This window comes from Lepeophtheirus salmonis, chromosome 8 (assembly GCF_016086655.4).
Source record: "Lepeophtheirus salmonis chromosome 8, UVic_Lsal_1.4, whole genome shotgun sequence".
Taxonomy (NCBI): Eukaryota; Metazoa; Arthropoda; class Copepoda; order Siphonostomatoida; family Caligidae; genus Lepeophtheirus; species Lepeophtheirus salmonis.
In genome coordinates, this window is record NC_052138.2 from 36,530,062 (window position 1) to 36,557,564 (window position 27,503).

Here is a 27,503-nt window from a genome sequence, read left to right on the forward strand (position 1 = left end):
ATGTTCTAAAACAAATACTGAATACATATAAGAGACAACGGGATTAAAAATCATCTGAGTTATCTCTGGTTCAACTTCGTATGACGTCATTGTACTTGAAAATACATATGATATGTTATAAACCGAACTTTTCTATGAGACCAGTATAGACCGAGCTTTTTTGTGGAGCCGAACTAATTCGGTCCAACAAAAATATAACACTCTCAGACCGATCTAAGATTTCCAGACGGACACCTAACACTAATATATATATGCAGGGCCGGAGACAAGGGGCAACAAGAATAACTTCTTTACCCTGGCCCCAAAGGCTCTTAAAGTAGCTCAGCCAGACATGTCAGGGAAGAGCCTTGGGTTGAAACGATTGTATGCAAAAGGGAGGGGGGGGGAATGTGGAAAGCAGTTCTCATAGAGATTGTATTTTCCAATGGCGTGAGTTGGAAATGCAGTTGAAGGACTCTTCTAATTGACATTCCCTTAACAAATCCCATGCTCAAAGCCAGTCCGTGGTGAGAAATTCTTAAGATAATCTTGGATTTTTGGGACAAAGAGGTTTTTTAGAAATTTGGATCAGATAGAAACAAATTATGTTACATAGTTATAATTTTTACTTTTGCAATTTCTTCTCATGATACCTTTTCATCTATGCAGAAACTCACTTAATTATGATTGCATTTATGTGATGGTGGTAATAAATTGATGTAGAAGCGTGTAAACAGATGCATTTTTACCTCGGGGGAGGGTGGTTAAATCGCATCAGACGAGTGGACCCCAAGCCATAGCTGTTACCGAGTCCTACAATCCTGCCTACGTCTCTGTATAAATGTTATTAAAATGGGGAAGAGGCTTGAGCTATCCTCTAAAAAAAAAGAGGTCACTCATAATCAGAATACAAAAATTTTCTCTTATATAAAAAAATTTTAAATGTGGTAATTTTCGAATAAAGGTTATTCGTTCAAATTTAGTTTTTTGCCGAAAATTTCAACTCTAAAAAGTTTTTGATCTCTCTTTTTCTAATCGCCTCTCTGATGAGTACTGGACTAGGGGACAATCAGGAGGGCTGTGAAGGAGGACTTGAGATTGTCCTCTTACATAAGGATCCCACGCCACCTGTTGACGGACACTCTGAAGGAAAGGAGACTACAGAGGTGCAAGAAATTTCGTGTGTGGATCAAGGCAAATATACCGACAATGAAAATTTTCTCTGACGACAAGGTTTTACCGTGGACAAGATATACAACCATCGGAACGACCGTTGGGTTGGGGCATCACCGGAGGAGGTAAAGGGGGTGCTCTGTACAAAAAAAACCGCCCCAAACAATGGCCCTGGTGGTTGTGGCGTCCGACAACAAGAAGATGCCTCCCTTCTTTTTTAAGGTTAGGGAGAAAATCGGCAAGGAGGTTCACCATACTGCCATGGCTCAAGGCCACCTACCCATGTGTGGAGCCAAGATGGTGCACCCTAACACACATCGGCCAAATGCCAGAAGTTCTGCACCGACAACATGGCCGGTTTTTGGCCCAAGGACATGTGGCCATCATCTTCGCCGGGTTTGAACCCATTGGACTTAGCTGTGTGGGTGGGAAGGCTGTGATTGCTGCTGAGGGCGGCCATATTGAGTGAACATGTGCACAAAGGTCGTGTATTAAAATTTTGATAAAAAAATCAAAATTATTTATCAAAAATAAAATTATTTACATTTTTCTAAAATCAGTCATTCAGTTACGTTTTGCTTCCGAACCCTGTACATGTACATAAAAGCCCAGAAATTTTCATTAAGGAGAGACGGCAAGAGCATTGTTTTTTTTTTTTTTTTTTCGAGGGTGGGTACTCTAGTCCCGGCATAGTTATAACAATGGTTGATACCCATAGTTATTGCATCGATTAATTTACATTTGGATATACTATTAACTTTTTGAATCAGGCATTCTCTGTTATATAATGATACTGCATTGATTCGATTATTTAAAAAAAATGTATAATATATATTAATAAAGCAAAGTTTGTATGTCTGTATGAATATATCAAAAAAAGTCAGTGGGTGAACTGTATATACTACGCCATGCCGTATATCATAAACATATTTTGATCCCAGAAATAAATATGTTGTCGTATTAATTAAATATTCCAAGGTGTATGCCTTATAGCTTGATGCTATGAGGTATATACAAATATACTAATTTTCAATTTGATGTACCGTACCGACTACTCAGCAAGACATACAGATTATGACGTCATAGAGTATAGCAACGATAACAGTCAAAGAAGGAGATATATAGCTCCTCTTGGTAACACTTATATTCCTCGACGTCACTACAGGTGTGCGCGTCTAAAACTGAACCCTCCTTTAAATTTTACGCCATGCACATATTCGTGATTTTATTGCAAAACAAATAGCATACATATACATATAGCAAACAAAAAATTCCATTTAGGAAAAAATGATCATGTTTTGCGATCTACCGAGTGATTTAACTATTTTATGTACTTAAATATATTTTATTCATGTATCTCTTACTAATTTATTCCTCTTTTCCTGACATTCTTATAGGTAATCATTTACTATAATTTGCAGTCCAAAATTCTTGCTATACAAATACCATATTTTCTTGCTCTTAAACACATACATATAATTAAAATCAATTTAAAATGAAAGAAATATCAAACAGACTTAAAAATGTACAGAGCAGATTTTCAGTTTGAGCTTTAGCTATAATAATGACTTGTTGCATTAAATTAGACACTTAGGTCTTTAATCCATAATTTAAGACTTACATTAGTTGAGGGTAACGTTACAGAGTCAATGTACATCCTTGATACCACATTTTGAAGGAATGGATCACAAGTATAAACACTTTGTGGAAGTCCAATCAAAAGCATAACTTTTTAACTAATCAAAAATAGAAACGGATCTGTTAATTTAATCTATCTTTCTAGAGAAAAGGATAATAAACTCATCAAGCGACGCTCTTCTCCGATACTCGGTAAAATATGTGTAACTATAATGGAACCGACAATAACAATGAGAAATGAATTGTCATTGTTATTTCTTTCATAAGTTTCTAAACATAATTTATGCACTCGTAACAGAGGAACGACTATACACACAACCTCTTACTGCAACGTTACACTTTACACGGATTAAATTGACTATTCACAAGACTAAGTAATTAAGTAACATGGCTAGTGGCTTGAAAAACAACCCCAACAATCGTCACAAATGAAACTCCATTACTTTGAATGCGGCTCTTGACAAAGTAGGTTGTAAATTATTAAATTACTGTTTCTTAAGGCAATACTTTCTTAGTCCTGATATCAGTATCATTTTAATTGAGTATAACAATGGTATCCAACAAGGATTGTGAAGTACTTTAGTGTTTCATCCGGATAGAAGAGTTTCAGCTGAATGAATTAGATATTTATTGTCCCTTCTTGAATAGTTAAACTCCAAAGCTTGCTTGCAAAGTGAAATTATCATATTTTCTTGTGTGTTTCTATTTATCATCTTATTGGAGGTATTGAACGACAATCCACTTTTTCGTGGCTCAATATTTATAAACTTTTAAAAAAAATTCCAAGTTAAGAAACTTTAGGACTTTTTGCTACTTTCATTTTTAATACATTGCAAAGATTTGTAAGACGTATTTCTTTAATATGATATCACAATAACTCTCTCTTCAACAATTGATGAATAGATATGCAAGCTGTTAGGTCAAAAACATTCCCCAAACATTTTTTGTACATTTTCAAAACCTCAATAAGTTAAAAGTGGTCTTAGCTATTATCTGAAACTAATCTTCCTTACGTCAGCGTTGGTTGGTTTGATCAATGTTGACGTTATTTCTGTCAAGACTGTATCTGACACATTATTCCTGACGGTATGCTCAACAACGTTAGAATTTTGAAGAACATCATTTGGCCAGAAACCTGTAGCTCCAGATTTAACAACGTTAAAGAAATCGGCACATAGTTGAGGGATTAGCACTGAGTTTAAAAGGAAAAGAACTCTCCGATTGATTTTCAATCTGAAAATATTAAATAAGTCCAAGAGTAAATGTTATTTTTTTCTTCATATCAGAGATCAATGGATTGTTTTTTTTGTTTAGTGAGCGATTTAGATATTAAAGTACTCATCAGTCATCCCATAATACTATTTTTTTCTCTCAAACCTTTATTATTATTTTTTCAATCTTGAGGAGAGAACAAACAATATGAATTGATATTAGTATTGAGTATTTATGTGTGAGTTTGCTCATGAAAAACAGAGTGTAACAAAGAGGATTTCTGGGAGAGTTATCTTCTATACTATTAAAGCAAAATTTCTCTTTTAGCAGACGCCTAATTACTCAAGGCAATACCGGGTTCTACCGCTAGTAACCAATATGATAAGTTTAATTTGGGTAAATATTTTTTTTTGTGGAGGAGTAATGTATAATTTGTAGATTAACTACCTAAATTATTAAAATGGTAGCTTAGTTTCATTATTGATGGGGGTTAAACCATTTATAAACCAACTGTTTTGGTTGAGAAATAAATTATAACAATACAATTTATGAGAATGAATATTAAACGAGAGTTGGTTTAAAATCCCAACATTTTCTTAAATTTATCAATATGAAGTAAGATTATCCCTAGTTGGTTTAGAAGACCTACACCCAGGTTATTGCAGGATAGCTTTGTCGTCGATATCAAGGAAGGAGGCCAAATGGATTGGATTCCATCAAGTTCGGGATCACTTGTTGTGCATTGATGAGGATACAAAGAGGATATTAACACGTCGTTATATTTATTATATCTTACAAACGTTCCTCGAAAAGGAAATATAAAAAAGGCCATAAATCCCCTGGCAGTTAGCCAAATTAGCTAATCTTACCAACTCCTATTTATGTACTTCCAGACTATGGCTTTCATATTATAACTTGAGATTTTATTTGAATGATACATTTATATAAGTAATTAGCACTTCTTCCACTCGAAATCGTTGTGGTATTTTTTTTTTTTCTTCTTTTATCTTATTATACTAATTTTATTACATATTTTGTGTCTGGTTAAAACTAATCAGATGATGATATTTTGATAGTATACCGGGGGTCCATTGAAATATGAACACTTACTAATTCAATTATTAATAAAGGTTGAGTGATTGAAATTTATTCATATTTCTATATCATTAACAATTAGTTACAAACAAAATAAACTTAAGTTCTCTAGCTTATATTCAAGTTTAGAAAATGACATTTGAAAGTGATTGACGAATTTCCATACGCGCTCTCCAAGCAGTTGGGTGTCTCTAGGACCACCGTTTATGCCATTAGCAAGTCCGAAACCTAAAAGAGGAAGAAGATCTCTGTCAAAAAGGCCTAACTGGACCTGGAAGAGTAAAATAAAACAGCCCAGGCTAATCCCCTCAAGTACATCATAAACCAATTTTCTCTGTTACAAGACTCTTTTTTGACACTCCACCCCCCTTACAGCCCTGATGCCAAACCCTCAAATACACTTTTGGGGGCATGTCGAGGGAAAGGACTGCAGTGTTCGTCATACAAACAACGAGGCCCTCAACGCCACTGACAGCCAGCACTGGGACGCCATGACAGAGAACTACAACCACAGCAGATGCCAGGCCCTCCACCGCATCCTGGAAGCCATCATTGCCGCTAAGGACGACTACATTAATGATTAAGAGAGCTTAGATACACATCTATTTATAGTATTAATTTTGTTGAAATTCAATTGTCAATTAATAAAGTATATTTTGTTGAAGTTTAAAATTCAGTGCTCAGATTTTAATATTTCATATTAAATTTTTTATGCATGGATCAGAGATCTACCTGATTATGCCTAAAGGAAAGGTGCAAACTAGGCTTGTGTCGTTATTTCCTTCATTGGGAGATAACAAGAACTATCAATGCAAAATCAAAAGACTTTGCCTCATCCCTATGTATCATAGAAGTACTACAGAGGATGTTATTATCCTCCACCGTATTTTAAGCGAAAAGATGAACCTATCTTCCCAACCTGGATACTATATTAAGGCTACCTCTTCCACAAAACGAGACTCTCTGCTCACAACTCCATCTACCTCCCGAAAACAAATACAGACATTTTTAAGTAATGTTTTCTTAAGAGATCGACAAGTCTTTAGAATGTTATACCTTTATGCTTTCACCAGGGAAGTGAAGAGTTTTTTTATGTGTGTGACACGTATATATATACTATTTACATTTCAGGTTAATTTTATTATTGCTTTTTTCGTTGCGCTTTTACGATATTTTAAAATTTTAATATTCTTATCTTGAGTACATCACTTTTACTAAGAATGATAATTTTTATATTTTAAAAACAATAAGGAGACCTTTATAGGCTTTTATGTTCGCCATGGGTCGAAAAATAATTAATAATTAATTTTCTTTATTTTAGTTAGCATTATGATTTATAATACTGATTTTTTCATGAGAGTTGCTCAATATTTTTTTTGTGTGCCACAAATGCTTAGGTTCTACAAAAAATTGCGTTCTAAATATTAAGAACGCACCCATATGAAACCCAAAAATCCTCTCATGGAATAATCATTGCTAAATGAGATCATTACGTCATCCCTAATCTATCTAAGTTATATTGTAAATCTAACAATATACCCCCCTTCAGACCGGTCTAGTTGCTGACTGAGAGCAAATTCATGATGTCCACAAGAAACTCTTTCTTTCATCTCCAATTTTCTTAAGAGTATTTAAGCTGACTTCTATCTGCTGCCCTCACTATTAAAACTATCGCAGCAAAAAGTTCGAACCTTATGTTACAACAAAATGCCAACGAAATCTCTTAAATTTGAATTCATATTTTAATAACATTCCAAGACTTTTTGAACACTTTTATTTTACATACAAATATTTATCAATAAAATATAACTTTAAATTCCTTTAAAAAAAATTGATTATTACATTTCATTTAAAGCAGACCAACTTTTTACTTTACTTTGTTTGATACTAAGATGACTATCCGAAAAAAAATTCATTTTTCAAAGCTTCCTTCTCCGTCTCTATTTCCATCTTCCCATCTTCTTAAAGTATAATGTTAAAATCGCCAATATTTCTGTTGGTATTACTTCGGATTTATTTTTCTCTTCTTTTTTGTGGAGAAGATCCACACTAGTGGAAACTCTTCCTCAAAGATATTTTGGAACACATCCTTGAGACATTCTGGGTTTGACTCCTAAAAAAAATACAATATATTTTAATAATTCTAATTTATTATAAGATTATTTTAAACGTACTAAATTTGAGAGGATCCACAAACATTTGTCAGACAATTAGTTCTTTGGACCTTATAATATTTAAAATGTGTAGCCTCAAATTGGCCTGTTTTTCAAATCTGTCCACTTAAAAGTCAGGGCCCCCTTTTTGAAATACTATAAGAAATGTTTGACATAATTTCCATATCTTATCGCAGTTGTGGAAGCTAAAAGTTTCTTAAGGTGGACCAATAACATTTTAGTAGACTCCACCAACAAGGTAACGATGACGAGGGTTCCTTACAATTTAACAACCTTTCCAAATTCCTAATATTCCTTTCCATCCACTTTAGCTGCTGTTTTGTATATTTTGCAGGTTTCATGTGTTAAGGGCTATAAAGATGTAAATATTAGAAATCAATTAATATTAAATTTATATCACATACTTACAAATTTGAAAAATAATTTACATCAATGGCAGAGGGGTCGATCCCTTTGTTCTAAGAAGAACTCTTCTTTATTTTTCCCCAATCTTGACCGTTTCTGCTGACCATGTGGTGACCAAAGTTTCTGCCGTAACATGTTTAAAAAAGGTAACTGTTACATTGGACTTCCTCATGGTCCTTTTTGTGTGGTCCTGGTAAGACGTATTCTCTAATCAAAAGAAAGAATTAATGAATTAACATAGAAAGTAATTACTCAAATAACTTACTCAAGAGTCTTTTTTAGGTAGGACAAAACACACTGTTGATAATTTAAGAAGCTTTTCAGGTTCTTCATTTAATTTAGTTGATTCAACCAAAGTATTCTTTTTCTTCTTTATCATTTTCATTTTGGATTTTCTTAAAACCTTTCTGCTGAGGTTTTTTGATTTTCTTGAATTTTGTACCATTAAAAATTTTTTCTTGATGTTTTTGGGGTTTTTTTCTGTAATTTTACCTTTTGTTTCTTTACTTGTTTCAATTTTCTTTACTTTTCCATTTCTCCCTAATCATCTATATTTTTTTAATTTAGATTTCTAACTTTTTTATCCTGATGTTTTTAGATTTTTTTTCAACTATTTGTTTTGGGGGTTCTTTTTAAGTAATTTTTCCTATATTCATTAATTTTCTTGTTCAATTTCTTCTTGATAATTGTCTAATCATTTGCTCTCTGAGTCTCTCCTCCATTACTTCACCTTCTTCTTAAGTATTTTTTTTTTCTTCCTTAACTTTTACATTTTCCAATTAACTTGTTCTTCCTTTTTTTCCCCCAAATAAATATTAACTTTTCTATTGGCGATTTATTCATTATCAATTTCATTTTTAATTGAAATTCAATTTCTTACTTTATCTTTACAGGACTGTGAAGATTAATAATTGGAGTATTTCCATCTTTTATAAATAAGATTCAATATTTTTTTAAAGTTATTTTTTCTAAATTTGTAGGTTGAAAAAAATCCGAATGTTTTTTAAGAGTTCTTTCAGGGAACTTAGTAATTTTGTAATTTTTTTTTTTTTTTTTTTTTTTTTTGGGAGTTATAAAATTATTTTTTTCACTCTTCTTATGAGTTAAAATATGATGGGTCAAGTCTATAAATATCTACAGTGACATCCTTTACTCTGTCGGATTTTTTTTCTTCTTTTTTTGGCCAAAAGACATTTATAAATAATAAAATAATAGAAGTAATCGATAAAACAAAAGTAGAACACGAATGAAATGTTCTAAGGAGAGTCACATAAAAAACAAAACATATGTAAAGGGGACAGAGAGGGGGGGGGGGATTAAAATGGATGATGCGAAATAAAATAAACAAATACTTTAAGTAATAATAGAAACTCTAGAGAGAAAAAAAAACATGCAAATCACGCTATTAATTTTTTTTTTTGCAATGAGAAAATTTGTGGGTTTTTATATGAAATAAGAAATAAAATTGCTTCTTTTGAATATATTAAAATTAATCATTTATAAGGTCAGTAATAGATTGATTAGTAGGATTTAAATATTTACAATCGTATAAAAAATTATCAGTATACTTATTCTCGCTCCAGTAAAAACAAAACTTTTGATGCTCATCCAAAAAATCTTCGACTTCACTTTTCACGAAACGTGCCAGTGGGTACGTTTCGTAACTTTTTAGAGGAAGAAATCATAATATTTTTTGTAGCTTTAATAACTAAAGTTGTTGGAAAATCAACGTTTCATCTCTTCAAATAGTTATAAAGATTCAGTGTTGGTTCTTGGATAGTTTTTCTCAGTCAAAACTCTTACCAAACACTTGATATAGGGTTAAACTGTCATAAAATAATTTTTAACGCTCAAATGTTATCCAGTTAATGAGCAACTTTGAATTATCAGTTTAAGTAGCAATATCTAATCCATTTGTTTGAAATTCCGTTGAACCCATTTAATTGTTGGAAGGAAGCGTTGAGAGATGTTAGCAATACTATTCATCATCCGCTCTGAAGATTGTTCAAAGTATTTGCCGCCGTAAATTCCTAAAAGATAGACGCTCAATAATCTTCTTCATACTATGCATGTCGGATCCAATACGAATTTATAGATTTCCATGAGTCACTGAAGTCCAAGACTAATCAGCCACCATATTTGAGAGTATTATGTATTATTACTTAGTGGAGATTTAAAAAATAAATAATTGAGAATAAGAAAAGATAATTCGACAAATCTAATATTTTTATGGACTTAGAAATTTTAAAATATGGCCATGCTTTTCCGATTATACCACTGTATTTGCTTACTATTTCGATTTTCTCAGGGTTGAACTCGTACCTGAATTAAGAAAAAATTCTTTAAGAAAACTAATTGTTTGCTTAAGAGATTTTTTGTTTGTAATGGGCTTCCTGTGAAGATCATCGTATAATCGTCTGCATAAGCAAGGTACTTTCCGTGATAACGAAGAATGCTACCATTTATGTGAATTCTTTGGATTATGTAATCCATACACAAAATAAAAAGTAAAGCTGAGCATGGACTCAATTATATATAATTATCAGCACAATAATTAAAGTAATATCATTTCATTAAATTAGTTTTTATTTGAACAATTAAGATTTGCTGTTACAATTTTATTTTTTTTTGATTTATTCTATAGCACTTGAATCTATTTTTCCGACACTGCACTGATTCTTGCTTCTACTGCAGTCAAAATGGAAAAATCCTTGGCCACAAGAAGCTATTCTAACTTGACGAATTGTGATGTTTCTGTCCGTTTTCTTTGTGGACTGTCACTACACTGCTTAGGAACTCATTCCTCACTCTGGTTCGCTATAGTTAGTGTCGATAAATATGGCTCATTGGCAGCAGTATATGGTTCATCGACGTCTTTACAAAGTGAATAATGGAAAGAGACGATTCGCTAGCAACATCAGACACTGATTCAGTTGAAGGTTCTGTAGATGATATGGGATGAAGGAGCGTCCGAAGATCATATTCATATTTAATCATTTTATATAGTAGATATGATGAAGTCAAATCAACTTTGTTGTCCTGTTGCACAACAAATTTGAGGTCAATTGTGCAGTCCTGAGTGTTATTGTCATTCATCCAAGCAACTAGCATGCCCTTGATATTACTGTTTGCCCTTTCAAGAAATTCTTGGATTTGTGGATGTATTTGCTGGCCATAAACCATTGAGTTGAGGCCACTTATGTTTTTGCTCTATGGTACCTTTATCTATGAACTCTGAACCGTTGTCACATATCCAGAAGCTGATAAGCTACTTCAATAGCTCTCTTAGAAGACAAAGGTATAAGCTTAACGAACTTTGTTAGGTTGATGCAGGATAATACTTATGATTTGAACCCAAAAATGTATGTGTATATGCGGTATTAAAAGTGCAGCATTACATAGCCTAACAGACTGGATACAGGTGACTGTAATTATTCAATCGTTGAAAAATCCATATTGGTTTCTGTAGTGAAGGCTAATCGTATCATTGTTTCTTTAATAGCACACCAAAATCTTTTTTTTTCTAGTTCTTAGAATCGTAAATGAAAACTTTGCATGGAGTAATTAAAGATTCAAAAACCATCGATAAAATTATTTACTACTGATCAAAATAATAAATAAATAAATGTCAATCTCCTTACAGTCATGGCAGACTTGTGATGACGAACCAAGAGGTTTTTCAAAACTCTGCAATAAGGCAACAGATGCGTCAACAAGAAGTATTTTTGCGTTAATATAAAATACCTGGATACTACATTCCTTTTTCTCATTAATTGACACATACTGATACATTAAAAATTGATGTGAATAGCAATTGGTTGCCAGAGATACAAATTTATCCTGGAACAACGAATAGTCAAAGCAACTGAGGAGAATATGAATTTACACAAGTAAATTAATTTATATCAATGATGCATTGCTTAACACTATGAAAGACATGGATCAGGGCTTACTTTTCCATGATAGAGACAAAGTATTGTCAGGATAAGTCTTAAATTAAGGCTACCGCACCTCCTTGAAAATACATCCTATCAAAAAATCTGAAGAATAAATATCCAGATTAAGAGAAATATCAAAAAGATTAATATTCCAAAACAATTAATGGAATGGATGAATATTGTATATTAAGTCGTTTTATGCCCGAAACAATTTTCATTCATAAAAGCACTGATAAAGTGGAAATAACTTTTTCTAAGCACCATTTAGATAGAAATAAACTTCCAAACTGATTAAGTTCAACAAAAATGAACTACCTTGCATCAGTCTTTCCCTCGTGTTTTTTATGTTGATAATGACCAAATTTAATTTAATTTTCATGCAAGCTGGATCAAAATGAATGTCTCAGTATTCAAATGAAGATATTTTATAAAAATTAATTACAATAATATTACTTAAATCCAACTACCAAAATATTTATCGGACTCGAGTATTACTCGTTTAATGATCTCTATAACCCCAAGAGGATGCAAGGGATCCAATTTCTTCAGGAGTAAGCTTTTCTCGTATGATGTCAGAAATTAGGAGTTCCTAACCAGATAACACTGACAAAAAAAAAGAAAATTTAAGAGACTCTCCCAAAAACAACACCTCGGCCAACAATGGGGAACATTTAACTTCTGCAACATTATACTGTCAAAAAAAGATAAACTTTGCAAATTTCAAAGTTTGCCAAAAAAGAATAATTGTCAAGAAAATTCAGACTCCAACTCCTACCAGTAACGACACAGTATTTCATCAAAAACTCTTGGTTGTCGAAAAAGACACATCGACCATTCAAGTGCTAAATATTGGACTATCGAAGAAACATAATTTCACCTATCATTACTATGCCATGATCAGTTATTTAGAAATTGAATGGCTAGAAAAAATTAGAGATCTTTAAGAATGAATGATATCTTTGCAGAAGAAAATTCTTTGAATGGATTAGGGAATTAAGGAATAAATTTATTACTTCGGAACAGGGGATTGAATTTTAAAAATCACAGTGTAATGTAGTCATAAATTAAATAAAGCTTATTCAAAAACTACCACAAATAAGAGTATAAGTGGTATTAATAATCAGATAAAAGAACAAATAGATCCTTAATTATTAAATACATCATTGATCAAAATAACTTGTAAAATACAGAACTAAATTTAATATATCTGAAGAGTGGATTATATTTTTAAAAATCACAGTTAAATGTAGTCATAAATCAAATAAAGTTTAATCAACGATTACCAAAAAGTAAAGTATTAATGGTATTAGTAATAAAAAAAGGAAAATGAAAAAATAACCATAAAGTTTCAATACTAAATTATCTTTTCATTATGGGGGTTCTTTAGAATTTATTGATGAAGCAATAATGAGTATTGGACCCATAGCTTTCAAAGAACATTCCCTTTTAACTATTATGACGTGATTAGTTATTTAAAAAATGCATGGTTACATTCGATCAGAGATCTTCAAGTATTAAATATCTCTTTGATAAGGGAAACTTAACTATACACTTTTGAAATTATAAACTAAATTTATTATTTCTGAAGAGTGGATTATATTTTTTTAAATCACAGTTCAATGTAGTCATAAATCAAATAAAATCTATTCCAACATTACCAAAACTTAATCAATTAATTGTATTAGTAGTAATAAATGAAAAAAAATTCAAAAAACATCAAGTTTCAATAAGAAATTATCTTTTCATAATGTGGTTTCTTTATAATTTATTGATGAGGCATTAATAAGTATTAGGACCAAAAGGTTTCGAAGAACGTTCCCCTTTAACTATTCCGAAGTTATTAGTTATTTAGAAAATGCATGGCAAGATTCGATCAGAGATCTTCAAATATTAACTATATCTTTGATAAGAGAAACTTAAAAATGCACTCATGAAATTATAGACTGAATTAATTTTATGAAAAGTGGATTATATTTTAAAAATCACAGTTAATTGTAGTTATAAATCAAATTAAGTTTATTACACCATTTCCAAAAAGTAAAATATTAATGGTTTTAGTAATAAGAAAAAAAAAGAACAAAACCATCAAGTTTCAATAAGAAATTATCTTTTCATAATGTGGTTTCTTTAGAATTTATTGATAAGAAATTATCTTTTCATAATGTGGTTTCTTTAGAATTTATTGATGAGGCAATAATGAGTATTGGACCCATAGCTTTCGAAAAACGTTCCCCTTTAACTATTTCGAAGTGATTAGTTATATAGAAAATGCATGGTTAGATTCAATCAGAGATCTTTAAGTATTAAATATATCTTTGATAAGGGAAACTTAAATATGCACTTTTGAAATTATAAACTAAATTTATTATTTCTGAAGAGTGGATTATATTTTTTAAAATCACAGTTCAATGTAGTCATAAATCAAATAAAATCTATTCCAACATTACCAAAAATTAAAGTATTAATTGTATTAGTAGTAAGAAATGGAAAAAATACAAAAAACATCAAGTTTCAATAAGAATCTTTCCATTATCTTTTCATATTGATTAGTTATCTTTTCACAATATGGTTTCTTTAGAATTTATTGATGAGGCAATAATGATGATTGGACCCTTAGCTTTCGAAAAACATTCCCCTTTAACTATTTCTAAGTGATTAGTTATATAGAAAATGCATGGTTAGATTCAATCAAAGATCTTTAAGTATTAAATATATCTTTGATAAGGAAACTTAATTATGCACTTTTGAAATTATAAACTAAATTTATTATTTCTGAAGAGTGGATTATATTTTTAAAAATCACAGTTCAATGTAGTCACAAATCAAATAAAATCTATTCCAACATTAACCAAAAATTAAAGTATTAATTGTATTAGTAGTAAGAAATGGAAAAAATACAAAAAACATCAAGTTTCAATAAGAAATTATGGTTCCATAACGTGGTTTCTTTAGAATTTAAGGATGAGGCAATATTTAGTATTGTACCCATACCTTTTGAAAAATGTTCCCAGTTAACTATTATGAAGTGATTAGTTATTTAGAAAATGCATGGCTAGATTCAATCAGAGATCTTCAAGTTTAGAAACTTAGAAGGAATTCGTGAAATTATAAACTGAACTTATTATTTCTGAAGAGTGGATTATATTTTTAAAAATAACAGTTAAATGTTGTTTAAATCAAATTAAGTTTATTACACTATTACAAAACAGGAAACAATTAATGGTATTAGTAATAAGAAAAAGAAAAAAAACCATCAAGTTTCAATAAGAAATTATCTTTTCATTATGTGGGTTTTTAGAATTTATTGATGAAGCAATAATGAGTATTGGACCCATAGCTTTCGAAAAACGTTCCCCTTTAACTATTTCGAAGTGATTAGTTATTTAGAAAATGCATGGTTAGATTCAATCAGAGATCTTTAAGTTTAAAAACTTAAAAGGAACTCGTGAAATTATAGACTGAACTTATTATTTCTGAAGAATGGATTATATTTTTAAAAATAACAGTTAAATGTAGTTATAAATCAAATTAAGCTTATAACACCATTACCAAAAAGTAAAATATTAATGGTATTAGTAATAAGAAAAAGCAAAATGAAAAAAAACCATCAAGTTTCAATAAGAAATTATCTTTTCATTATGTGGGTTTTTTAGAATTTATTGATGAGGCAATAATGAGTATTGGACCCTTAGCTTTCGAAAAATGTTCCCCTTTAACTATTTTAAAGTGATTAGTTATATAGAAAATGCATGGTTAGATTCAATCAGAGATCTTTAAGTATTAAATATATCTTTGATAAGAGAAACTTTAATATGCACTTTTGAAATTATAAACTAAATTTATTATTTCTGAAGAGTGGATTATACTTTTTTAAATCCCAGTTCAATGTAGTCACAAATCAAATAATATCTATTCCAACATTAACCAAAAATTAAAGTATTAATTGTATTAGTAGTAAGAAATGGAAAAAATACAAAAAACATCAAGTTTCAATAAAAATTATCTTTCCATAATGTTTTCAATATTGATTAGAAATTATCTTTTCACAATATGGTTTCTTTAGAATTTATTGATGAGGCAATAATGATGATTGGACCCTTAGCTTTCGAAAAACATTCCCCTTTAACTATTTCAAAGTGATTAGTTATATAGAAAATGCATGGTTAGATTCAATCAGAGATCTTTAAGTATTAAATATATCTTTGATAAGGGAAACTTAATTATGCACTTTTGAAATTATAAACTAAATTTATTATTTCTGAAGAGTGGATTATATTTTTTTAAATCCCAGTTCAATGTAGTCACAAATCAAATAAAATCTATTCCAACATTAACCAAAAATTAAAGTATTAATTGTATTAGTAGTAAGAAATGGAAAAAATACAAAAAACATCAAGTTTCAATAAGAAATTATGGTTCCATAACGTGGTTTCTTTAGAATTTAAGGATGAGGCAATATTTAGTATTGTACCCATACCTTTTGCAGAATGTTCCCGGTTAACTATTTCAAAGTGATTAGTTATTTAGAAAATGCATGACAAGATTCAATCAGAGATCTTTAAGTTTAAAAACTTAAAAGAAACTCGTGAAATTATAGACTGAACTTATTTTTTCTGAAGAGTGGATTATATTTTTAAAAATAACAGTTAAATGTAGTTATAAATCAAATTAAGTTTATTACACTATTACCGAAAAGTAAAGTATTAATGGTATTAGTAATAAGAAAAAGGAAAATGAAAAAAAAACCATCAAGTTTCAATAAGAAATTATTTTTTCATTATGTGGGTTCTTTAGAATTTATTGATGAAGCAATAATGAGTATTGGACCCATAGCTTTCGAACAGCGTTCCCCTTTAACTATTCCGAAGTTATTAGTTATTTAGAAAATGCATGGTTACATTCGATCAGAGGTCTTTAAATATTAAATATATCTATGTTAATAGAAACTTAAAAATGTACTCGTTAAATTATAGAGTAAATTAATTTTATGAAAAGTGGATTATATTTTTTAAAATCACAGTTAAATGTAGTTATAAATCAAATTAAGTTTATTACACCATTACCAAAAAATAAAGTATTAATGATATTAGTAATAAGAATAAGGAAAAAGACCAAAAAACATCAAGTACAATAAGAAATTATCTTCTCACAATGTGGTTTCTTTAGAATTTATTGATGAGGCAATAATGAGTATTGGACCCTTAGCTTTCGAAGAACATTCCCCTTTAACTATTTCGAAGTGATTAGTTATATAGAAAATGCATGGTTAGATTCAATCAAAGATCTTTAAGTATTAAATATATCTTTGATAAGGGAAACTTAAATATGCACTTTTGAAATTATAAACTAAATTTATTATTTCTGAAGAGTGGATTATATTTTTTTAAATCCCAGTTCAATGTAGTCACAAATCAAATAATATCTATTCCAACATTAACCAAAAATTAAAGTATTAATTGTATTAGTAGTAAGAAATGGAAAAAATACAAAAAACATCAAGTTTCAATAAGAAATTATCTTTCCATAATGTGGTTTCTTTAGAATTTAAGGATGAGGCAATATTTAGTATTGTACCCATACCTTTTGAAGAATGTTCCCGGTTAACTATTTCCAAGTTATTAGTTATATAGAAAATGCATGGTTAGATTCAATCAGAAATCTTTATGTATTAAATATCTATTTGATAAGGGAAGCTTAATTATGCACTTTTGCAATTATAAACTAAATTTATTATTTCTGAAGAGTGGATTATATTTTTAAAAATCACAGTTCAATGTAGTCACAAATCAAATAAAATCTATTCCAACATTAACCAAAAATTATAAAATTAATTTTATTAGTAGTAAGATATGGAAAAAATACAAAAAACATCAAGTTTCAATAAGAAATTATCTTTCCATAATGTGGTTTCTTTAGAATTTAAGGATGAGGCAATATTTAGTATTGTACCCATACCTTTTGAAGAATGTTCCCGGTTAACTATTATGAAGTGATTAGTTATTTAGAAAATGCATGGCTAGATTCAATCAGAGATCTTTCAGTTTAGAAACTTAAAAGGAACTCGTGAAATTATAGACTGAACTTATTATTTCTGAAGAGTGGATTATATTTTTAAAAATAACAGTTAAATGTAGTTATAAATCAAATTAAGCTTATAACACCATTACCAAAAAGTAAAGTATTAATGGTATTAGTAATAAGAAAAAGCAAAATGAAAAAAACCATCAAGTTTCAATAAGAAATTATCTTTTCACAATATGGTTTCTTTAGAATTTATTGATTAGGCAATAATGATGATTGGACCCTTAGCTTTCCAAAAACATTCCCCTTTAACTATTTTGAAGTGATTAGTTATATAGAAAATGCATGGTTAGATTCAATCAAAGATCTTTAAGTATTAAATATATCTTTGATAATAGAAACTTAAAAATGCACTCGTTAAATAATAGACTAAATTAATTTTATGAAAGTGGATTATATTTTTTAAAATCACACTTAAATGTAGTTATAAATCAAATTAAACTTATTACACCATTACCAAAAAATAAAATATTAATGATATTAGTAATAAGAATAAGGAAAAAGAAAAAAACATCAAGTTTCAATAAGAAATTATCTCTTCATTATGTGGGTTTTTTAGAATTTATTGATGAGGCAATAATGAGTATTGGACCCTTAGCTTTCGAAAACATTCCCCTTTAACTATTTCGAAGTGATTAGTTATATAGAAAATGCATGGTTAGATTCAATCAAAGATCTTTAAGTATTAAATATATCTTTGATAAAGGAAACTTAAATATGCACTTTTGAAATTATAAACTAAGTTTATTATTTCTGAAGAGTGGATTATACTTTTTTATAAATCCCAGTTCAATGTTGTCACAAATCAAATAATATCTATTCCAACATTAACCAAAAATTAAAGTATTAATTGTATTAGTAGTAAGAAATGGAAAAAATACAAAAAACATCAAGTTTCAATAAGAAATTATCTTTTCATAATGTGGTTTCTTTAGAATTTATTGATGAGGCAATAATTAGTATTGTACCCATACCTTTTGAAGAATGTTCCCGGTTAACTATTTCCAAGTTATTAGTTATATAGAAAATGCATGGTTAGATTCAATCAGAAATCTTTATGTATTAAATATCTATTTGATAAGGGAAACTTAATTATGCACTTTTGAAATTATAAACTAAATTTATTATTTCTGAAGAGTGGATTATATTTTTAAAAATCACAGTTCAATGTAGTCACAAATCAAATAAAATCTATTCCAACATTAACCAAAAATTAAAGTATTAATTGTATTAGTAGTAAGAAATGGAAAAAATACAAAAAACATCAAGTTTCAATAAGAAATTATCTTTTCATAATGTGGTTTCTTTAGAATTTAAGGATGAGGCAATATTTAGTATTGTACCCATACCTTTTGAAGAATGTTCCCGGTTAACTATTATGAAGTGATTAGTTATTTAGAAAATGCATGGCTAGATTCAATCAGAGATCTTTAAGTTTAGAAACTTAAAAGGAACTCGTGAAATTATAGACTGAACTTAAGTTTTCTAAAGAGTGGATTATATTTTTAAAAATAACAGTTAAATGTAGTTATAAATCAAATTAAGCTTATAACACCATTACCAAAAAGTAAAGTATTAATGGTATTAGTAATAAGAAAAAGCAAAATGAAAAAAAACCATCAAGTTTCAATAAGAAATTATCTTTTCATTATGTGGGTTTTTTAGAATTTATTGATGAGGCAATAATGAGTATTGGACCCTTAGCTTTCGAAAAACGTTCCCTTTAACTATTTCAAAGTGATTAGTTATATAGAAAATGCATGGTTAGATTCAATCAGAGATCTTTAAGTATTAAATATATCTTTGTTAATAGAAACTTTAATATATACACTTTTGAAATTATAAACTAAATTTATTATTTCTGAAGAGTGGATTATATTTTTTAAATCACAGTTCAATGTAGTCACAAATCAAATAATATCTATTCCAACATTAACCAAAAATTAAAGTATTAATTGTATTAGTAGTAAGAAATGGAAAAAATACAAAAAACATCAAGTTTCAATAAGAAATTATCTTTTCATAATGTGGTTTCTTTAGAATTTATTGATTAGAAATTATCTTTTCACAATATGGTTTCTTTAGAATTTATTGATGAGGCAATAATGATGATTGGACCCTTAGCTTTCGAAAAACATTCCCCTTTAACTATTTCGAAGTGATTAGTTATATAGAAAATGCATGGTTAGATTCAATCAAAGATCTTTAAGTATTAAATATATCTTTGATAAGGAAACTTAATTATGCACTTTTATTTTTTCTGAAGAGTGGATTATATTTTTAAAAATAACAGTTTAATGTAGTTATAAATCAAATTAAGTTTATTACACTATTACAAAACAGGAAACAATTAATGGTATTAGTAATAAGAAAAAGAAAAAAAAAAACCATCAAGTTTCAATAAGAAATTATCTTTTCATTATTTGGGTTCTTTAGAATTTATTGATGAAGCAATAATGAGTATTGGACCCTTAGCTTTCGAAGAACGTTCCCCTTTAACTATTTCGAAGTGATTAGTTATATAGAAAATGCATGGTTAGATTCAATCAAAGATCTTTAAGTATTAAATATATCTTTGATAAGGGAAACTTAAATATGCACTTTTGAAATTATAAACTAAATTTATTATTTCTGAAGAGTGGATTATATTTTTTTAAATCCCAGTTCAATGTAGTCACAAATCAAATAATATCTATTCCAACATTAACCAAAAATTAAAGTATTAATTGTATTAGTAGTAAGAAATGGAAAAAATACAAAAAACATCAAGTTTCAATAAGAAATTATCTTCTCATAATGTGGTTTCTTTAGAATTTATTGATGAGGCAATATTTAGTATTGTACCCATACCTTTTGAAGAATGTTCCCGGTTAACTATTTCCAAGTTATTAGTTATATAGAAAATGCATGGTTAGATTCAATCAGAAATCTTTATGTATTAAATATCTATTTGATAAGGGAAACTTAATTATGCACTTTTGAAATTATAAACTAAATTTATTATTTCTGAAGAGTGGATTATATTTTTTTAAATCACAGTTCAATGTAGTCACAAATCAAATAAAATCTATTCCAACATTAACCAAAAATTAAAAAATTAATTTTATTAGTAGTAAGAAATGGAAAAAATACAAAAAACATCAAGTTTCAATAAGAAATTATGGTTCCATAACGTGGTTTCTTTAGAATTTAAGGATGAGGCAATATTTAGTATTGTACCCATACCTTTTGAAGAATGTTCCCGGTTAACTATTATGAAGTGATTAGTTATTTAGAAAATGCATGGCTAGATTCAATCAGAGATCTTTAAGTTTAGAAACTTAGAAGGAATTCGTGAAATTATAGACTGAACTTATTATTTCTAAAGAGTGGATTATATTTTTAAAAATAACAGTTAAATGTAGTTATAAATCAAATTAAGTTTATTACACTATTACAAAACAGGAAACAATTAATGGTATTAGTAATAAGAAAAAGAAAAAAAACCATCAAGTTTCAATAAGAAATTATCTTTTCATTATTTGGGTTCTTTAGAATTTATTGATGAAGCAATAATGAGTATTGGACCCATAGCTTTCGAAGAACGTTCCCTTTTAACTATTATGACGTGAATAGTTATTTAGAAAATGCATGACAAGATTCAATCAGAGATCTTTAAGTTTAAAAACTTAAAAGAAACTCGTGAAATTATAGACTGAACTTATTATTTCTGAAGAATGGATTATATTTTTAAAAATAACAGTTAAATGTAGTTATAAATCAAATTAAGCTTATAACAACTTTACCGAAAAGTAAAGTATTAATGCTATTAGTAATAAGAAAAAGCAAAATGAAAAAAAACCATCAAGTTTTAATAAGAAATTATCTCTTCATTATGTGGGTTTTTTAGAATTTATTGATGAGGCAATAATGATGATTGGACCCTTAGCTTTCGAAAAACATTCCCCTTTAACTATTTCGAAGTGATTAGTTATATAGAAAATGCATGGTTAGATTCAATCAGAGATCTTTAAGTATTAAATATATCTTTGTTAATAGAAACTTTAATATGCACTTTTGAAATTATAAACTAAATTTATTATTTCTGAAGAGTGGATTATATTTTTTTAAATCACAGTTCAATGTAGTCATAAATCAAATAAAATCTATTCCAACATTACCAAAAATTAAAGTATTAATTGTATTAGTAGTAAGAAATGGAAAAAAATACAAAAAACATCAAGTTTCAATAAGAAATTATCTTTTCATAATGTGGTTTCTTTAGAATTTATTGATTAGAAATTATCTTTTCACAATATGGTTTCTTTAGAATTTATTGATGAGGCAATAATGATGATTGGACCCTTAGCTTTCGAAAAACATTCCCCTTTAACTATTTCAAAATGATTAGTTATATAGAAAATGCATGGTTAGATTCAATCAGAGATCTTTAAGTATTAAATATATCTTTGATAAGGGAAACTTAATTATGCACTTTTGAAATTATAAACTAAATTTATTATTTCTGAAGAGTGGATTATATTTTTAAAAATCACAGTTCAATGTAGTCACAAATCAAATAAAATCTATTCCAACATTAACCAAAAATTAAAGTATTAATTGTATTAGTAGTAAGAAATGGAAAAAATACAAAAAACATCAAGTTTCAATAAGAAATTATCTTTCCATAATGTGGTTTCTTTAGAATTTAAGGATGAGGCAATATTTAGTATTGTACCCATACCTTTTGAAGAATGTTCCCGGTTAACTATTATGAAGTGATTAGTTATTTAGAAAATGCATGGCTAGATTCAATCAGAGATCTTTAAGTTTAGAAACTTAAAAGGAACTCGTGAAATTATAGACTGAACTTATTATTTCTGAAGAGTGGATTATATTTTTAAAAATAACAGTTAAATGTAGTTATAAATCAAATTAAGTTTATTACACTATTACAAAACAGGAAACAATTAATGGTATTAGTAATAAGAAAAAGAAAAAAAACCATCAAGTTTCAATAAGAAATTATCTTTTCATTATTTGGGTTCTTTAGAATTTATTGATGAAGCAATAATGAGTATTGGACCCATAGCTTTCGAAGAACGTTCCCTTTTAACTATTATGACGTGAATAGTTATTTAGAAAATGCATGGCAAGATTCAATCAGAGATCTTTAAGTTTAAAAACTTAAAAGAAACTCGTGAAATTATAGACTGAACTTATTTTTTCTGAAGAGTGGATTATATTTTTAAAAATAACAGTTAAATGTAGTTATAAATCAAATTAAGTTTATTACACCATTACCGAAAAGTAAAGTATTAATGGTATTAGTAATAAGAAAAAGGAAAATGAAAAAAAACCCATCAAGTTTCAATAAGAAATTATTTTTCATTATGTGGGTTCTTTAGAATTTATTGATGAAGCAATAATGAGTATTGGACCCATAGCTTTCGAACAGCGTTCCCCTTTAACTATTTCCGATGATTAGTTATTTAGAAAATGCATGGTTACATTCGATCAGAGATCTTTAAGTATTAAATATATCTTTGATAATAAAAACTTAAAAATGCACTCGTTAAATAATAGACTAAATTAATTTTATGAAAGTGGATTATATTTTTTTAAATCACACTTAAATGTAGTTATAAATCAAATTAAGTTTATTACACCATTACCAAAAAATAAAGTATTAATGATATTAGTAATAAGAATAAGGAAAAAGACCAAAAAACATCAAGTACAATAAGAAATTATCTTCTCACAATGTGGTTTCTTTAGAATATATTGATGAGGCAATAATGAGTATTGGACCTTTAGCTTTCGAAAAACGTTCCCCTTTAACTATTTCAAAGTGATTAGTTATATAGAAAATGCATGGTTAGATTCAATCAGAGATCTTTAAGTATTAAATATATCTTTGATAAGGGAAACTTAAATATGCACTTTTGAAATTATAAACTAAATTTATTATTTCTGAAGAGTGGATTATATTTTTTTAAATCCCAGTTCAATGTAGTCACAAATCAAATAATATCTATTCCAACATTACCAAAAATTATAAAATTAATTGTATTAGTAGTAAGAAATGGAAAAAATACAAAAAACATCAAGTTTCAATAAGAAATTATCTTTCCATAATGTGGTTTCTTTAGAATTCATTGATGAGGCAATATTTAGTATTGTACCCATACCTTTCGAAGAATGTTTTCGCTTAACTATTACGAAGTGATTAGTTATTTAGAAAATGCATGGTTACATTCGATCAGAGATCTTTAAGTATTAAATATATCTTTGATAAGGGAAACTTAAAAATGCACTCGTGAAATTAAGGACAATATTTATAATTTCTGAAGAGTCGTTAATATTTTTAAAAATTATATTTTAAAGGAGCCATAAATCTAATAAAGTTTATTACACGATTACCGAAAATTAGAGTATCAATGGTATTAGTAATAAGAAAAAAAAAAAAAAACATCATGTTTCAATAGGAAATTATCTTCTCACAATGGGTTTCTTTAGAATTTATTGATGAGGCAATAATGAGTATTAGACCCTTAGCTTTCGAAAAACATTCCCCTTGAACTATTTAAAAATGATTAGTTATATAGAAAATGCATGGTTAGATTCAATCAAAGATCTTTAAGTATTAAATATATCTTTAAGGGAAACTTAATTATGCACTTTTGAAATTATAAACTAAATTTATTATTTCTGAAGAGTGGATTATATTTTTAAAAATTACAGTTCAATGTAGTCATAAATCAAATAAAATCAAAATCAAAAAATGAGAGAAAAATGTTTCCCTCAAATCCATCGCGGATGAACAAAAAGATTTTAAAATCTTGAGAAATTCCGAGGATTCAAGCTCTTCTACCACCTCATCATAACTATTGTAATAAATTTATAATGTCATATGAGCCGGTGACATATTTATCACCGAAGAGAATGTTAGATAATCATGTACCCTCATCTACATTTGATTCCAAATTTATGCCAGAAGTCACAGTGCAGACTATGAAACATGATTGTCATATGTATGAACAAAAGAAAAAACATCAAGATGCAGTTATATCTTCTTTGAAGGCAACTATTAAAATAATGCACCAAAAAATAATTATCTAAAAGACGAATGTATTTATCAATTGAAATATTTTAAACTCTGATTTGATCAAAAATCTTTAAGTTAAAAATTCTAAAAGCCGAAGTTTTTGTAATGATTCAATTAAAGATGCATTGAAATTACGGACGGCATGTGGGAAGTCTGTATATGACTTATGAAGAGAGTATTTACCTCTGCCTTGTATAAAAACTTTACAAAAAAGGACATAATTCTTTATGTTTCAGGACATAATCTCTAATGAAGTATTTAACATGATACAGATCAAGGTCAGAAGTATGTCAGAAATTGATAGGAAAGCGTCTTTAACATTGGATTCAATTAAGGGGTTTCACTTGATTATGATGGCAAGAGTGGCTCTATAAAGGGAGAATCATCTTCTACATATTCCAAAAGCGATGCTACGAATTTCCACGGTGAGATGGAAGCAAGTAGTAGCATATTATTTCACACTAAATGCTTATGACGGATCAAACTTAAGTCCAATTATAATTGATATAATAAAAATGTCCCACAAAGTGAGAATGGATATTGTAAACATTTCTACATATATGGGGTCTCAAAATTTAGCTATGTGGAACTGATTTGGTATAAATTGTGGAAAAAACTCTCAAAGTATAAATAAAATGAATAACCCAGCTATTCCTAGTGATTACATATCACTAAATGATTTTACTCAAATTGTATTTGGATGACATTAGATGAATTATAGAGGGCTTTCACGTGACGTCAGCAAAAAAAATAAAGCATATCTGATTACACTCGACATAGTCTTGTCTACTTTTCCAAAAATATTTTTATAAATATCCTTTTAACAATTGAAAGCACAATACGGAATATAGAAAAATCTGTTTACACTGCTAAAAAGAAAAGCCAGCCCTTCAGCTAAAATAAAACATGCATTTGATACTATAACTACAGATTTCAATGTCATACCACAGTGCCATTCTTTAAGAGAAAAATATGAAGCAAGAATAAAAAATAAAGGCAAATACAATAGCATCAAAAGGTATGGCAATTAGAATTCCCAAAAAATGGTTTCCTTCAATATGACTATAAAAATTAACAAAGAATTAGAATATGATATATGTACTTTTAGATAAGAATTAATTAATCATTATTTTTGAAAAGTGTGAGGTTTACTTAAAATTCATTCAACCAATGCCAATCAATAAAATTAATCACAAATTTAATTACACGGTTATGATTGTTATTTTTTATATATCTACAATTTAATATTCAACTGTGCAACTTTTAATTGCAATTTGCGACAACCTTGAAGGGATTAATCAGAATAATTTGTGATATTTAAAGTACCGTTCACAATGTTGATGTCGGTCATTTCGGGGTACTAAACAATATTTTACATGATGTCAAAATGGGACAAACCAATAAAAAGATTTAAACCCTATTGTCCATTAAAATTGAATATCCAGCGATAAAAGAGTTTTTCACTGAAGTTCTAAATTGCATCATAATTGAATAGGACACAAATGCACAAAATGCCAATAAAACTTAATGAAAATGGCTTTATGAATGAAAAAATACTTCTAATGAACTTTACTTGATGGTAATGAATTAAATCAAAGTAGTATGTATTGTTAATCCCTATTAGATTGCTAACTTTTTTTTTTTTTGGGGATCGATTAGAGACAAGATGTGGTTCATTCAAACATAGTTATATAAGTTTTAGTATCAGATATATAATAAAACTATTTTTGATGTGCCGTAAATTTTATGTCATTTTATTTGTTGATTCCATTTTAACATCAAATAGTTCCATATTTTCATTACTATTAAATAGCAAAGGATTCTTCGAAAATGGCCGACATCAAAAATGCTGACGTCACGTGAAAGCCCTCTATAATTCATCTAATGCCATTCAAATACAATTTGAGTAAAATCATTCTGGGTTGCCTTTGTGTTGACAAACAAACCTTTAAACAAAATTCACAAGCTTACCCCATTTCCAGGAAGTTCTTTGAGTCTTTCCCTATGCACTAGTGCTTCTCTCCATCCCGATTTCCAATTCAAGGGCCTCGTCTCAATCCTCAGCCTAGTTTTATAACGCTCAATAGACCTATAGAAAAAGACATGTCTAGAAGCGACATTGTATGAAATATCTTGACCTAAATTTCCGCCCTGAAAACACAGAGTGATGTGGAAGGACGAACTAGAAGATACGGAGAAAGAGAACACAGTGAGAGTATTAACGAGTTAATCATATCATTGCGAGTTAATTTTTTTCTTCCTCTTTGGTAGATTTTTTAACCAATTATTTAATCAATTTCATTAACTCATCTCATGTAAAAAAAAAACAATCAGTTGAGTTAACGTTGAATAGTCGATCAAACTTGTTTTTTCAAACAAAGCATATCCCTACCCATTCTATTTGTATAGCAGCTGAATTATTTTACCCCGCCTTTATATTCAAAAAGATCTCCTTATGCCAATCTGCCATCAGGAATACCGAATAAGTAATAACTTGCGTCTAGTATAATGGTGTGTAAGTTGCAAGTTGCAATTTTGTACAAGTTGCAATCAAAAAATAAGATGCCTAATGTAAAATTAAGGATTTACAGTATTTGGATGAGGACCATGCAATAATTGAATATTATAATTTGGAGGGGATTAAACATTGAGAACAAAAATATAGTCAGAGGTACAACGTTATACTTTTAACGGCAGTTTGGCATTTCGAGGCAGACGTCA

General features: G+C 28.8%; 1 long non-coding RNA gene across 6 annotated transcripts; it reads right to left on the minus strand.

The window, feature by feature from the left end:
• Window positions 1-6,854: 6,854 nt before the first annotated feature.
• LOC121123276 (uncharacterized) lies at window positions 6,855-27,017 on the minus strand. 6 transcript variants are annotated; one of them, XR_005865959.2, is made up of 5 exons: window positions 26,754-27,017; window positions 7,942-9,798; window positions 7,680-7,883; window positions 7,272-7,585; window positions 6,855-7,210 (listed from the first exon to the last, which is right to left on the minus strand). It is a non-coding gene; the product is annotated as an uncharacterized lncRNA (long non-coding RNA). The 6 variants fall into 6 exon arrangements; XR_011781434.1 differs by having other exon boundaries at window positions 7,272-7,622; XR_011781433.1 differs by having other exon boundaries at window positions 7,272-7,622; window positions 7,942-9,837.
• Between the last annotated feature and the right edge of the window lie 486 nt (window positions 27,018-27,503).